The sequence below is a fragment of the Vicugna pacos genome, chromosome 11 (genome assembly GCF_048564905.1).
Source record: "Vicugna pacos chromosome 11, VicPac4, whole genome shotgun sequence".
NCBI classification, from domain to species: domain Eukaryota; kingdom Metazoa; phylum Chordata; class Mammalia; order Artiodactyla; family Camelidae; genus Vicugna; species Vicugna pacos.
This window is the reverse complement of record NC_132997.1, coordinates 22,730,488-22,746,424: the sequence shown is the minus strand read 5'-3', so window position 1 is coordinate 22,746,424 and position 15,937 is coordinate 22,730,488. Positions and strand designations below refer to the sequence as shown.

General features: G+C 46.9%; 1 long non-coding RNA gene and 1 pseudogene across 1 annotated transcript; one reads left to right on the top strand and one right to left on the bottom strand.

The window, feature by feature from the left end:
* Nucleotides 1-4,080, top strand: part of LOC140699208 (zinc finger protein 532 pseudogene) — a 33,306-nt pseudogene extending 29,226 nt beyond the window's left edge.
* A 6,543-nt stretch (nucleotides 4,081-10,623) lies between these two features.
* On the bottom strand, nucleotides 10,624-12,962 carry LOC140699704 (uncharacterized). Its single transcript, XR_012077948.1, has 3 exons — nucleotides 12,781-12,962; nucleotides 12,122-12,181; nucleotides 10,624-10,716 (listed from the first exon to the last, which is right to left on the bottom strand). It is a non-coding gene; the product is annotated as an uncharacterized lncRNA (long non-coding RNA).
* Nucleotides 12,963-15,937: the final 2,975 nt, after the last annotated feature.

Genomic DNA, 15,937 nt, shown 5'->3' with positions numbered 1-15,937 from the left:
ACTTGTTACTCCGTAGGACTAAGCTTGTGCTTCACTCCCAGCTGGGGACCTGTGGTGGCTTTTGGTGGGAATGGTCACTTAGAATATGTGTGATTAATACTGTGCACCTTAGCACATGGTTATGTTAGCAATGTTTTTTTATTAAATCTTTTCTGAAATTCTATTTCTATCATTACTTTGCTGATGTATAATTTCAAAACTACCTTGACAGGAATAAAGAAGAGGGAGAGAGGGGACTGGTTGCATGTTTCCTAAGAGGGGCAACATGTACTCTTTCCTCTCCTGCCCCATCAACAAAAATCAAGTCAGAAACTTCCCTGTTCCTCCTTCTCTTGTGGCAACGTATTTTCTTTTGTGTTTTTTATTATAGGTGAGCCTCCTTAGAAGAGCTTTTCCTTTTTTTTTCTTTATGGACCTCTAAATCATTTTTAAAATATGTTGAAATACAACAGGTTTTTAGACAGGCCATGTATTTTCCTTGTAACAGATAAGTTTGTATGTAGTCTGGCTGCTTCTTGCTAATTAATGAAGGGAAACATCTTAAGCTTAAGCAAAACTGGATTCTCTACATCAGGCAGTCTAGATAAAAACACAGTTGTTAAGAGAGAAATGGAAATGAAAACAAATTCTGTAAATCTAAGTGTTTATGAACCTTTTAAAGTGAGAAATGGAGGATAGATTGAAGGAGAACTCTGAAAATGTGCTTGAAAACAGGATCCATGAGGGGAAGCTGAGCTCTGAGAAGAAAGACACCTCCCTTGGTGTCATGGTACTGTAGAGGACCAAGCCAGCCTCCAAGCTTTCTTCCTGTAGAGCTGTGATCGGAGCCCTTGATTCTGAAAAGTCTGCTTCCGACTCCTCCAATGAACCGTGACCAATTCCCGGGAGTCCTCTCCATTACCAAAAGAAGTAAACAACAGCCCTAGAGCCATTGAAAAGTCTCCCAAATCCCAGAGTCTCATCGATGGGATGAAAAAAACATCCCTCAAGCAGCCGGGTGTTCCCCGGAGCATCTCCAGTGAGAACAGTAGCAAGGGGTCGCCCTCCTCTCCCACAGGGTCAACACTGGCAGTCCCCAAAGTCCACATCAAAACCATTGAGACGTCCTCTGGGGAAATCAAGGGGACGATGATGAGGGTGATGCCTCAAGTTGATCTCAGTGCTGGAAAAAAGCCTTCCAAGCAGATGGGGTCCATGGTGGCATCCGTGATGCCACTTCTTTCATCTCCAGCCTTGGCCACCATCCTTTCCTCCCACCCAGGGTTCCTCTGCAGTTGCTGGTCTTCACCAACACTGTTGCCCCTGCCAAGCTGACCCCCAGACAGGTCACGATCAAGACTGGTGACCACCTTCCTCCCGGTTCTGGACATGAAGACGGCTGGCTTGCAACTCGTTAATTTGAAGCTCGCCAACACCACAGTCAAAGCCATGGTCATATCTGCTGCCTCCATTCAGAGCACCAGCAGCACCATCATTAAAGCCACCGATGCGATCCAGCAGCAAACTGCCATGGTGCTGGCCTCCAGCCTGGCCAACGCCAAACTTATGCCAAAGACTGTGCACCTCACCAACCTTAACCTTCAGCCTTAGGGTGCCCAGGCCACCTCCGAGCTCTGCCAAGTGCTCACCCAACCTCAGCAGCAAATAATTAACATCACAGCCTCATAGCTACACAAAAAGATGTCACAGGTCCAGGTGGTGTCCTCCCTGCAGAGTTCTGTGGTGGAAGCTTTCAACAAGGTGCTGCGCAGCATCAACCCAGCCCCAGTTTACATCCCCAGCCTCAGTCCTCCTGCCAACACGGGTGTCATGTTACAGACCCGCGGGTACAAGTGCTTGGAGTGTGGGGACTCCTTTGCCCTGGAAAAGAGCCTGACCCAACACTAGGACAGATGCAGCATGTGCACCGAAGTAATGTGCAACCACTATGGTAAGAACCTTGTCTTTAACAACAAGCACAGCCTTCTGTCCCATGCCCACGGGTACAAGGGAGTGGTGATGCAGGGCTCCCACTTGATTTTGAAGCCAATCTCAGCTGATCAAATTATTGTTTCTCTGTCACATAATACTCCTGCTTCATCTCCGACTCTCCTGAACTCCATGGGAGCCGACACCCACACTGTAACATAAATTCAGTCTGGCATAACTGGGACAGTCATATCAGCCCCTTCAAGCACACCCATCATTCCAGCAGTGCCCCTGGATGAAGACCCATCCAAGCTATCCAAGGCATAGTCTGAAATGTTTGGAGTGTAAAGAAGCTTTCCAGGATGAGACATCGCTGACTCCCCACGTCCAGCAGGCTGCAGATGTGAGTGGACAAAAGACTTGCACTGCCAGATGCAGCTTCCTAACCAGTGCAGCTACACCTCCCACTAGAGAATCCATCAGCACAAATCTCCCTGCACCCGCCCTGAGTGCGGGGCCATCTGCAGGTTGGTGCACTTCCACACCCACGTCACCAAGAACTATCTACACTTCACGCGGAGAGTTGGCTTTTGATGTTTGCATTGCAATGTTGTGTACCCTGACGTGGCTGCGCTGAAGTCTCACATGCAAGTGTGAAGTCTTCTACAAGTGTCCTATCTGTCCAGTGGCATTTAAGTCCTCCCCAAGTGCACATTCCCATGCCTACAGACAGCATCCTGGCATCAAGATCAGAGAGCCAAAAATAATATATAAGTGTTCCATGTGTGACACTGTATTCACACTGCAAACCCTGCTGTATCGCCACTGTGACCAACACATTGAAAACCAGAAGGTGTCTGTTTTCAAGTGTCTGGACTGTTCTCTTTTATATGCACAGAAGCAACTCATGATTGACCACATCAAGTCTACACATGGACACTGAAAAGCATCGAAGGGCCTCCAAACTTTGGTATAGACTTGCCTTTGAGCATTAGGCCTACAACTCAAAATTCAGCAAATCAAAACAAAGACACCGGATCCATGAATGGGAAAGAGAAACTGGGAAAGAAATCCCCATCACCTGTGAAAAAAATCAGTGGAACTGAAGAAAGTGACCAATTGTGGGTGGATATGTTGGGAGTGTGACTACCTGTTCGTGTGGAGAGAGGTTTACATTTCCCACGTGAGGAAGGAGCACAGGAAGCAAATGAAGAAACCCCTCTGCCACCAGTGTGACAGATCTTTCAGCTCATCCCTCAGCCTCTGCCAGCACAACCGGGTCAAACACAAAGGCATCAGGAAAGCTTACACCTGCTCGCACTGCGCACACTCCAGGGATACCTTCACTAAATGGCTGATGCTGGAGAAACACATCCAACTCATGCACGGTATTAAGGATCCTGACTTGAAAGAAATGACAGAAGTCACCAATGAGGAGGAAACAAAAAAGATGCCAAGTTTCCCAGCCCCAAGCGGAAGTTGGAAGAATCCGTTCTAGAGTTCAGGCCTGCCAGAGGAGCCATCACCCAACACGTGAAGAAGCTGAAGATAAAACGCTTTCAAGGTTCGCAAGTGCTCATGTGCAGCTTCACCACGGAGACCCTGCTGCGGTTCCACGAGCACATCCCGCAGTGCAAGTCAGATGGCTCCTCACCAGTGCCAGGAGTGCGGCCTTGGCTACACGTCGTACATCTCCCTGTCCCAGCACCTCTTCATTGTCCACAAACTCAAGGAATGACAGCCTATGGCCAAGGAGAACGAGGTCTGGGGGAACAAGCCTGGACCTGAGGACAAGCCAGCCACTGCCCAGTGTAGGAGCAAACATGCAAAGTGTGAGCCAAGACCTTTGAGATGGAAGCTGCCTTAAATGCGCACACGTGGACCCATGGATGGCATTGCCTTCATCACATCCAAAAGAGTGAGCTCGGCCAAGAAGTAGCCCTGCACCTCTGCTGGGAGAACCCCTGTCCACATTGGAAGAAAAAAGACATTTTTGTTACAAAAAGTTTGCAGTATAATAAAGTTAACAGTTCAGTCTAGGCTGTTGCAATATATCCTCTCTCCACATCCTCCTCTACCTTGTCTTTATATCCTCGATGAGTATTAAAACAGTATTTGAGTTGAAAAGAGTTTGTGTATATTTAAATGAATAAATTTTTATACTCTTTGCTATGTTTGTATCAGTATTTCATGAAAAATGTTTTGAAGAGGGGCTTTGGGGTTTTTTGATTTGTTGTTTTCTTTTTTTTGGTTCATTTTTTTGTTTGTTTTCAATTTGGGTTAGGTTTTTTTTTTTGCACTGTTCCTTTAAAACAGAGTTCTTAATGGCAGTTCCTGAATTCCAATAAACCATTTTGTATGTCACAGATTTGAATGGGTTAACTAATCACAGGCTACGATAATACATTTTTTTAGTGTTTTCAATTTTTAGATTTAACTACCTAAATTGTAGGTGACTGTAGGTCTCCAGAACATTAGGAACTTTTAAATGTCTTAGCACTGTCCTCAGCGTGCCTGCCCCACCCACATGCACCCATCCTGTGGTCACACTCCAGCATGTGGTGTCCTCTCCAGGCCAAGCCAAGCAGTGTTGGAAGCAGCCTTGCAGATGTCTCAGGTTCCAGTGAGGGATGAAAACTTGGGGCAGAAATCCAGTAAGTAACTTGGATTTCCTTAATTCCATCTCAGAACAGGGAAGAAGGGTATCCTAACAGGAAAAAACTGGGGGTGGGGGTGATGGTGATGGTGATGATGATGGTGGTTTTTCTGGGCAGATTTGCAAGGCTGGCTTATAAAAGAGCACAGCAGATAAAGTGATGAAAGGGCTGGACTCCTGTAAAAGTTATAATATATAGTTAGACCAGCAGATGTATATAGTCAAGTTTTTGTCATGTAATTTATTAACTATTACAAAGACACAACTGAAAATATCAAGTATTTCTCTGGCTCTTGACAGGAAGAAAAAAAATCACAATTGACTTAACCCTTTGCTGTCTAGAGAGTTGGCATTTCCTGTTCTGGGTGCTACTGCCAAACGTTTGGGTGCTGCACAGCTCCAGCCACGAACTTGTCAATGCAGTAGCCAGCGTATCGCAATTGGCTGTGCAATTCAGCATTGGTCCACCGGGGTTTTAGTTCAGACATTTCAATAAGTGTCTTTAATATCGATGGTTCTGCTTTCTTAGTGCAGCCAAGGTACTTCTCTGTCCCTTCCAAATGTTTGTAGTTCTCTGAGAGTTATATTTTTTGGTTTTATTGTTCTGTGTTATCTTTTGCATTTTGTGTTTTGTATCTTGTATTTATCCTTTAACATGTTTTGTACTTTTTTTTTAAGAAAAGAAATCTTTTTGGGTGTATATAGATATCCTTGCATGATATACTGTAGTCAACATTCGGTTCTTCAAAATGTCTTGCTGCTGTCAGATGCACTAACCACACCCACCATAACTGTATTAAACATATTTCACATGTAAATAAATCTGGGACATTTGAAAGCAAAAGATCCATAAACAATAAATGCTGTAGAGGGTGTGGAGAAAAGAGAACCCTCCTATACTGCTGGTGGGAATGCAGTTTGGTGCAGCCACTGTGGAAAACAGTATGGAGATTCCTCAAAGGACTAAAACTAGACTTACTGTATGACACAGCAATCCCACTCCTGCACATATATCCAGAAAGAACCATAATTCAAAAGAACACCTGCACCCCAATATTCATAGCAGCACTATTTACAATAGCCAAGACTTGGAAACAACCTCAGTGTCCATTGACAGATGACTGGATAAAGAAGTTGTGGTATATTTATGCAGTGGAATACTAGTCAGCTATAAAAACAATAAAATAATGCCATTTGCAGCAGTTTGGATGGACCTTGAGATTGTCATTCTAAGTGAAGTAAATCAGAAAGAGAAGGAGAGATATATGATAGAATTTATATGTCAAAACTAAAAAAAGAAAAAACTTATTTACAGAAACAGAAATAGACTCACAGACATAGGAGGGAACCTATGGTTATCAGGTGTAGAAGGGGCTGTGAAGGGATAAATAGAGTTCAAGATTTGCAGATACTAAGAACTATATATAAAATAGATAAACAACAAGTTCACACTGTGTAGCACAGGGAACTGTATTCAATATCTTGTAGTAACTTATGGTGAAAAAGAATATGAAGATGAATATACGTACATCATGTATGACTGAAGCATTGTGCTTTACTGTGAAGGACAATTGAAGACTTTCTCACAGAGGAGGGAAGGCTGAGGACAATGAGTGCAAACAGCAGTCCAGGCAGCAGGACCAAGTCAGGGCAGAGCACATGACAGAACGACATCTTCAGATGCCAAGCGACACATCACAGGAGCGTCCGTATATTTTTCCTTCTAAGCCGTCACTCAGGAGTAAAAGCAAAATGAGACCATTTCCAGATCAAAGAGACTGAGAGAGTTTGCCACTGTCAGGCTGTCACTGAGAGTGAGGAAGGATGGATTTAAGGAAGAAGTGAATGGATCCAAGAAGAAATGATTGGAGAGTGAGGCATGGAGGCAGGAAATGGGTGAGTGCAGGTCTGTCTGACAGTCACGACTGTGTAAGTCAACAGTCAGAGGTTAGTAATAACACTTACCATGACTAATGACAAGGCATAAGCCTCTGTGGTTCAGTGTTGTGCCCTGGCCATCACCGGCCACCCTACCAGGGCTCAGGAAGGCTGAGCTGAGGTTGGAAGGGCAGAAAAATACTTATATATAGTCATTTATATCTGTCTACCTAAGAAGAATTGTACACCATAAACAAGTGCAAATTATTCCTGAAATGCAAGAAGGCTTCAACGTAAGAAAATACATCAGTGTAATGCACTACATTAACAGCGTGAATAGAAAAAACCAGGATCATCCAAATTAATGTAGAGAAAGAAATTGATAAATTCACCACTATCTTCTGAATTTCATGTAAACATGAGAAATTTAAGGGATAACACTCACACACTTTTTTTAACATAACTCTAGCACAACAGGATAACAGCAGTTTTCAGAAGTATCACACTATTCTATACTGCATTATAACACGATGTAACTTCATTCTGTTCATCCTGCTGTGTGTCAGGTCTCTTAGAGCATTATGAGAGAAAGGGTAAAATTCAGCATGGATGCTCATTGCAGAGAAAAATGGAACATATTCGTTTTACGCCATTGAGTTTAACATTCAAGGGAAACCCACCATTACAACAGTCATGCAGAGCTGTGTTTCTCCATGTGGTTACTGATCTGTAAATTCAGTCCCATCATGAAACTGTAGGTCCATCGGATCTAATATTCTGATATTGGATCCCTAAGGGAATTAGAGGTGTCCCCTGAGAACTAGAGTGGGGAGCTACACAGTAAGGCAGTCAAGGGAGCTGAAGTGAAAACAGAAATGAGAGCAGGTGGTGAGATGTGACCTGGGAGATACCTGGGATCAGGTGGGTCCTGGCTGAGGGGCACTATGAGAAGACCATCAGGTATAACGGGCCTGGCAGGTGAGAAAGGTGACTACTTATGATGACCTCCTGTCAGGACAGCTCCAGGAGAGTCCCCACTTCAAATACATTTGCAAACTTGTCATATCTTCCCTCCCAAATGTATTCATTCTGAAATACAAGCATGTCTTCTTGGCCGAGTGCTGGGCTAGGAACCTGTAATATACTCAAAACCAAGGTGTAGACTCTGCTCCCAGGTCCTGAGCATTCATTATAATACAATACAGGGAAGGCTGTTGTATGTAGAGTAGCAGGTCTAAAACCACAACCTGTCCCTCTCCCACAGTTCCTATAATCCCTGTTGTTTATTCTGGCCCTTTAGGATACACAGGATTTTGGCAAAGCTCCCCAGGGGAAAGCAGGTCCAGTGCTCTGGGGATAGGAGACAGCGTGGATCCATCCACCTTGGCTGTTCTAGGCAGCTCTTTCCCTTTGAGTGGCTCCCACTGAGACCCACTGCCCCCTTCAGTTGTCTCCTAGGGATTCAGGGACAATCCCACTGTCCTGTGAGCAGACAACTTGCACCCAAAGATCTACATCTCACACACACAAAGGGCAACATTATTTAAAATATCTCTAAAACATTACACTGCTTGTCAAAGTGTTTTACTTAGATATTTACAGATGGTTGAAGGGAGAGAGGAAGGGAGAGGGGTGGACACAGATGGGGGCTGGACACAGAATTATACATGTCAGTGTGCCACAAGGGACAACTTCCACTCAGTGGCTCACCTTATAGTTGTGCATTATAGTGTATTTACATTAGATTCCAAATGAGATTGAAGAAGAAAAGCAAATCTATATGCCTTAAAAAAATCCTGAGTTTATAAAACATGTTCTGATGAAGGCTAAATTGAATGGAGCAGAGTGTTTGTCATAAGCAGTTACACACCCCTCCTTCTGGTGGCCATGTGAGGAATGGCATGCATCCTGCTGGCTCCATGGATGTCAGACAAACAGGCAACATTCACACACACACACACATCAGTCTTGCTGTTGGGAGAAACCAGATTCCGTAAGATCAAAGTCTTCAGTTTGCCTTCTAGTTGAAGTCCTTTTCTTGATCATATCTCAACCGGGCATTTCCCAAGGGCAGGGTCTCAGGGAGATTTGATGGAGCCCCTGAGCTGGGCCCTGGGTCCATGGTCCACAGCAGAGAACAGAGAGGAGGTCGATGTCTCACAGGACCTGCAAGGAGAGAGTGGGAACCTGCTGGGGTCACTTGTCCATATCCCAGCCCTGTGTGTCTTGTGCAGAGAAGTTAATATATCCAAACAAAGACACATATGGCCCTTTGCTGTTTATATTAACAATAAAATGTAAAAGCAGATTAGAAACATATCACACAGCATATTTGTCTCATTTCATCTAAAATGATGCAGAACTTGAAAAAATGGGATGACCTTATATTACCAGTCACATTTACACTTAACATGAGTCATTATCGTATCCATTGAAAGCTTTAGAAAATGTGAAATTCAGAGCTGCATAATGTACCTTCTGGTCCTTTGCCCTTAAAAAACCTGCTTCTATTGTTCTTGCTGCCAGCTTCTTCCACAGCCATGTCTTCTTCATGTCTGATACTGGAGCCCAATCCTGTCATCCACAGGCGGCTTCTAAATCTAGGATCACTCTCTGACTTTCTGAGCATGATCCATGTCCATTTTGCTAGGATACAGGCACTTTCCACCATGCCTTCTCTCCTTCTGTGGACTCAGAGCTTCTCCCAGGCCAGGAAGCTCCTCAATCAGTTCTCAGTCTGCTCTCAGCTCAGTGCTTGACATACAGTAAATACTCAATCAAGATCTGGAAATAATTATTCTGAATAAGTTATGCACTATTTCTGATGTCATCTTAAAATGAGAATTAAATCCCAGAAATGAATCGGGATGTCTTGAAGCAAAAGGACTGGTGTGTTGTTTGCACGGTTTGCAAACCAGGAACACAAAGCTTTTACCTGTAATTGACAGTATGAACTTGGAGGGTTGATGGGCTGAAGGAATTCTAAAAGCAAAACCACAGAATGTATAGGTGGGTGACTTGTAAGGGGATTGGATGGCCCTTGCAGCCAGACTACAGGTCCTCACAGCTGAACTGCAAGCTTTCCATGACTGGCTGACATCAGACCATCTCCTGAGGGGTTATACCAGGTGGGACCCTTAGCAGAATCAGAAGTCTCAGAGGTTTTGTTTGTGGTTTTTCTAAGAACTTGGGAGTGTGTTACTTAACCCCCGGTCTGTCATAAGCTACATAGCATCTCAAGCTTCCAAAACCTCTAAGTGGCCCACGGCTGTCTGGGCTTCTGTACTGAAGGCATTTTCTAGAGTTGAATTTGGTTTTGCCTTCAGACTTGGATGTGATCATTTCTGCCCAAGTCCTACAAACTGACACTGAGCCTGTGCTCCAAAGCATCAGGGTAGTGCTTCAGCCCAGGCAGCCCTTCCCCTGGGTCCTCTGATCTCTCCTTTGTCTGCTCCCAGTTTAATCAGGGGCTTCTGTCTCTCCTCCTCCAGGAAGAGCTCAGCACGTTCTCCCTGTGAGGACCTATGTTCTGTGATTGGGGGCAGCCGTCTTCAGGCAGAGAGTAGAGAGGTCGCTGACTGTGGCCTCACTCAGTTATCTCAAACCATGGGAACCCCTGACTTTACGCTGTTGGACATCATTGGCCCCCACCCCCTATTTGTGGTTTTAGGGGAAAGGCAGATCTCCATCCCCTGCAGAAGCTGAAGGCAGGGATGCCAGTCCTGGGGCTTGGACCAGGGGTGGGGCAGTGGGTCACTGCTGGAGGAGACTGAGGAATGGGTGGGCCTGTGAGCACCTCCCAGGACCTCTGGCCTGAGGTTAGGACCTCCCTGCAGCTTCTCCAGCACCTGATATGTTTCGGGAAGACTCTGCTCATCTGAGCTCAAGTGGGTGCCCCTGTTGCAAATCAAAATTCCCATGAAAGGAACATATCCAGGACCCTGCTTTAACATGATGTCCTGCCTATTTTTATTTTTTAAAAGATTAAAATTTAAACCAAAACACAATGGTAATCAGTGTCCACATACATTAGTCAGCCAGGCACAACAGGCCACAAGTAACATGTTATCACCTCTAAGAATAATCAGGAGTTGTAAATTCACAGGCACATCAGGAACAGTGAATGTCCCAGCACTGAAATGGAGGGGAGGCAGCAGAGACTGACTGATACTTACAGCAGGGTCCTTTGCTCTGGCTTTGGAGCTGTCTCAGGCAGGAGAGGTGTAGCTGGCTCTCTGTCCAGAAGTGTTTCCCCAGCAGGTTTGGAGCTTGTGCTGTAGCTCCAAGAAGGGAAAGTCTCATCAATATGACTGCTTTCCCACGTGTCTCCCAAAGAAAGGGGAAACATCACTGCGAATCAGTAAGCTCTTAGTCCAAGGTTCCACCCCCAGGAAGTCTTCCCAGGCTGCAATCCATGGGATGAGTGTTCTGGGCGTCCTCATTGCTCCTGTGCCAGTTCCAGCCTCAGGAGACTCTGCTCTGTGTGGTCCAGTGCCTTCCCCTCCCCACTCACCCCATCACCCACCTGCATGCTCCCCACCATCACTCTCTGCCTCTGGGAGCTCCATTGCTCCAGCTGTGCCAGGAGAAAGTGGGCCTGGTGCTCCAGGTCTGAGCCAGGCATGCCCACCTCTAAATACATTAGCACGGTCTTTAGGCAGGGAAATTCTGGAGGCTGGTGGAGATCCTCTGGGTACTGGAGCAGCCAGGTGCCCAGGATGGAGGCATGGCCCTGGGGGTAGTCGGGGGGGCACTAGAGTCAGAGGCTTGGTCTTTCCATCCAGGCTGGGTTCCCAGGGTAGCCCAGCAGGGACCTGGGCCTCTTTGCCTTTGGCTCCTGCCCATCCAGAGGCCGGCTCTGCTCCATGTCCCATCTCAGCTAGCAGTCTGGGCAGAGGCAGGCTTGGACACAGAGGAGGGGCTGCTACAAGCCTTCAGAAAGGCAGCCCTTTGTCAGTGGTGTGACCACCTCTCCCCCTCTTCAGGGATGCCTGTCACACTTCTCTGTCCCTCTCCTTGCCCCTCCCCACTGGATGGCACCTCTGTGAGGACAGGCAGGCTGTGCGCTCTGGGCACTGCCCTCTCGGGAACACGGGAGCTGCTCTATGAGTGTCTGACCCAGGAGGGGACAGACAGGCTGTGTCTGCCACCCAGGCTTCCTACGGGATCCCTAATACCTCAAATATTAGCTTCTGTGCCTGCCTGCTGCCTAACCTGCCAGGAACCCTGCCTGGGTGTCCTCCTGCCTCTGCCACTCTCCTTCCATAGGATGCCACAGCTGTCCCCTGAGGCTCACTGTGTCCCCTGAGCACCAGCTGAGTCCCCACCATTGAGGTTCCACCAGATGCTGAGCAGAATGCTCACCACCGCTTGTGTGCTGGGTCCCAGGAAGGGGGTGGGGGCAGGGCTGGGATGGAGAGGGGATGGCTGTGGGTTCTCATAGGGGCTGACTCTGGCCTCTGACCACCTGTGTGCCCCTCACAGCACCACAGTGCATACAATAGCCCTCAGGATCTCCTTTCCTCTTTGCCAGGAGATGCTCTAAGACTTCTGCTCTCAAGCCAGAATCAGAGGATGTGTGGGATCCAGGGTTATGACCACCCCCATCCATCCACACAGCCCACAGCTCCACATAGTCTTTGGGGAAGGGAGTCCCTCCCTCTTCATTCAGAGACTCACTGTTTCAGCTGGTGCAGGGATCCACTGTCATCATAAGTGTAAGGGAGGATGCATCCATACCTAGAGGAGGCCAGGAAGGTGTCACATGGACTGTACTGAGAACACTACGTGGATGTGATGTATAGTGTGACAGCGTGACTCCTGGGAAAATGGAAGTCCTGGAATGCAAAGCTGTTGTCTGCTTGATGCATTACATGAAGGTTGTTCCTAGAGAAGCACCTGTCTCTAGGGGCCCTTACTATATTACACACACCTGAGTGGGCCTGGGACCCCACTTCTCCCTCCTGCAGACCCTGCTCTCACTCTCCTAGGAAAGGGACAGCTAATGGCATCACAAATCCCCTTTTAAATGGGAAAAAATTTCCACTCAAGGACAAAATCCCAGTGACCCAGGAGGCAGAGGCTTCCACATGGGCAGGAGAACATTGACCAATTAGCACAACCACAGCCCCTCCAGCTGACCTTTCCAGGGGCCAGATTCCTAGAAAGCACTTTCCATGAAGGTTTCCCTCTGTTCCTACCCTCCTAGGGCCTGATCCTCCCTTGACCGCAGTGTGCAGAGGGGCAAATTTAGGCTCAGAGATGTAGAGGGACAATCCCACATGTCACTGCAATTAGGTGTCTGAGTCACCAATGTCCCATGAGGACAGAGTGCTCACCTTTGGAACAGAAGGTCCAGCACCTGCTGGGTGGTGGCCAAAGCTCTATAGGTGCCCAGGAATGAGTGCAAGTAGGAGGGGTGGCTGCCCAGGACAGCAGGCACTAGATTTGCTACCAGCTTCTCCAGCTTATGTTGCTGAAGGCTTGATGCCATGCAGGTCTCATTGCTGCTTCCTACTGATGTATCTTCCCCCTGGGGTGGAAAGAGGAGAGACCTGAGTCAGAGGCAGCACTGGGGACCACCAGGGGGGTTCCAGCTGTTGCTCAGACCAAATCCCCAAGCCTCAGTTTCTTGTGCCTGAGGCGGAAGAGGGGAGCCCTGAGCAGATTCACGGTTCTCAGCATCATCATTACAAGGAGCAGTGGGCGATGATTAAATGCAGTAGTGTCTACGATCATTGTCTCAGCACAGCACTGGCAGCACCTCCTTGCGTGAACTACATCATCCCTGTGACTGCTATCACAACATCCCATTCTAGAACACAGAGGCTGATACCGGGGTGGGGGGATCAGGATTTTCAGACCAACATGGACACGTGAGGATTGAGGAAAACCAGGAAAATCTGTAGAAAAATGCAGAAACATCCTTGACTTAACATGAACTGAGATTCTGTCAAAGTCTCTTGGTGAGATTCTGACTCATATGTGGCCACTGACTTTGCATCTGGCCAAGGCAGGGCCTGGGCTGTGAGGGCGGGTGGGAGAGATGAGGAATCAGATTCCTTTGCCAGCAGCTCTCTAAGAGGAAGCCCAGGGGAGGAGAAGGGCAGGGCAGATATCCAGGTTTTCATAGATGTGGAGTCTCCTTCCTCACACTCACCCTGAGCCCGTCCTGGGCTCTGTTGGTGTCGTGGGGCACCTGCCCCTCCTGCAGGGAGATGGAGTAGGGGACTCCATGGTCCAGGCCCTGTCCCATCTCCTGTGTGGAGTCCTGCAAACACAGTGCCCAGCGGACAGGCAGAGGCCTCAGAGCCCTGTCTGGCTCTCTCGGCTGTTTCTCAGACCCATAAGACATCTCCACTCCAGACAAACACATGCCACCCACTGCAAGGATCACCATCAGGGAAAAAATCTGACAACCTGAGGGCCTTGGGTTCCCATTGGCACAGATAAGAGGCCCCTCAGGAGTCCTCTTTCCCCCCTGCCAGGCCTGTCTTCGGGTGTGGCCATGACAGGACCACCATGTTCAACAACCAGTTCCTGCCCAGAAGGAACAACTCCCCTCAAGTCCCCCTTTCCCCCACATGGAGATGAGGGGAAGTGGCCCTGCCTGGGGGCTCCTAGAGGAGGCTGGTCCTAGACTGGCTTATTCCAGGCCACCCCATGTTACCTTAAGGGATCTCCTCATAACAGACAAGAGGCGTCTGGGTTGAGGGTTCAAGCAATGCCTACAGCTACTGAACAAGCTCTCACTTCAGGGTTTCCTGACAGAGAAGCCCCAGGATATCAGGACACAGAAGGAAAACATGTTTCTTCCTCAACTGCCTCCAGCCAAGTGAGCTGGCTCAGGGGCCATCACTAGAATGTGGGTGCCTGGTAACCAGGTTCCATTTCTATTGAGATCTGTTGACAAGGAAGTGATGTCACTTCCTGGGGTCCACTTCTTGGAACTCATTCCTCAGACAACACCTCCGGACAGCCCTCTGGGCTGCTGCCTGCTCACCCCCTCCTCCTCACAAACCCACCTCTTCCACAGTTACAGCAGCCGTGCCCTCTCCACGGCTCCCGGGGAGACTCTGTGTGCAGCTGTGGGGAGAGGACATGGCTTCCAGATTCAAATCCTCATTCTTGCTTGTTCTCCATCCTGGATAAGTCCTGGTGTCTGTCCAGGCCTGTCTATCTCCCCACTAGCACAGTGAGAATGCAATCAAAAGGTCAAGTGCCAGGATAAAGTCCACTGCAAAAACACCACAAATAATGGCTTCACTTATGAGTACAGAGATTATCAGTGTTCTAAATGCCTCATCTTTTTTCAGCACAGCCTTGGATGCAAGCAATTGCAATGCAGAAAATACATATTTACCTCTTGCTTCTACACGACTCTTGCTGATGGTAAAACAAATACATATTTTGGTGAATGTTTGCATAAAGGAGCAAAAATGTTTCTTCCAAGCTGAAACTAAGCATGAATGATTCTATGGAAGATGTTGGATATTCTGCCCAAATTCTGCAAAATGCTTGCTGTTAAAATAGCTTTGTTGCTGAGTCCAAACTCATTCTGCTCACCTTAGGACAGGCCAATAAATCTGGAGATGAGGTATTGGGGCAAAGAATAGCAACTTTATTCAGAAAGCCAGCAGAGAGGATGGCAGACCAATGTTTTACAGAACCATCCTGCTTTAGTCAAAATACAGGCTCCTTTTATACAAAAAGCAAGGGAAGGGGTGTGATTGGTTGTTGTAAATTTCTTGCTACAGGCACTCTTTGTTCTTGCAGCCATCCTGGTGGCCCAGGTCAAGGTGTCCCCGGAAACTTCCAACAAAACAAAGTTTTTCACTGTTTTGCAACTTGCCATCTCCACAACAGTGCCTAAGGGCTAACATCCTTAAAGGTCAGAGATCTGAGAATAGGCTCTCCTGTGTATTTCAGGCTAAACGCTACATTGTTTCACAAAAGGTGCAGAGCTGGCAAGACTGAGCCTAGAAAGTAGGGCACAGTGGTTAAAATTAAAGGAACAGATCCAATATAAAGTCAGATTTGTTCTCCTATATTACAGCTTCTGTTGTCCTTTCTATTAATGTTGAAGTAATTGTCATGAAGTTGTTTTCTGACTTCAGGATTTATACTGTTTGAATTAAGTGATTAAAAGATTTTTGTGATTTTTGTTGGCATTCAGTATTTTTCATTTCTCTTGCGTTCAGAAACTCATTGGTGCTAACAAACACAGCTGGAAGAGTTCTCAGTTAATTTAAAGCAGGGAACTAATATTTTAATTTTTAAGGAAAGGCCCCAGATTCTTGTTTACTTTTGAATAATCCATTGAATGAAGCCAATTTGCTTATTTCTTATTTATCATTTTCAATATCTCTTTAGCAATAGAACTATGGAAATTGAAAGAACAGCAAAAAGTGTTATTGAACTATACCATTGTTTAATGGAACTTGGTGAAATCTTCCTGTCAGACTGTTCTTAAAAGGGAAAACATTAGTTATGAAT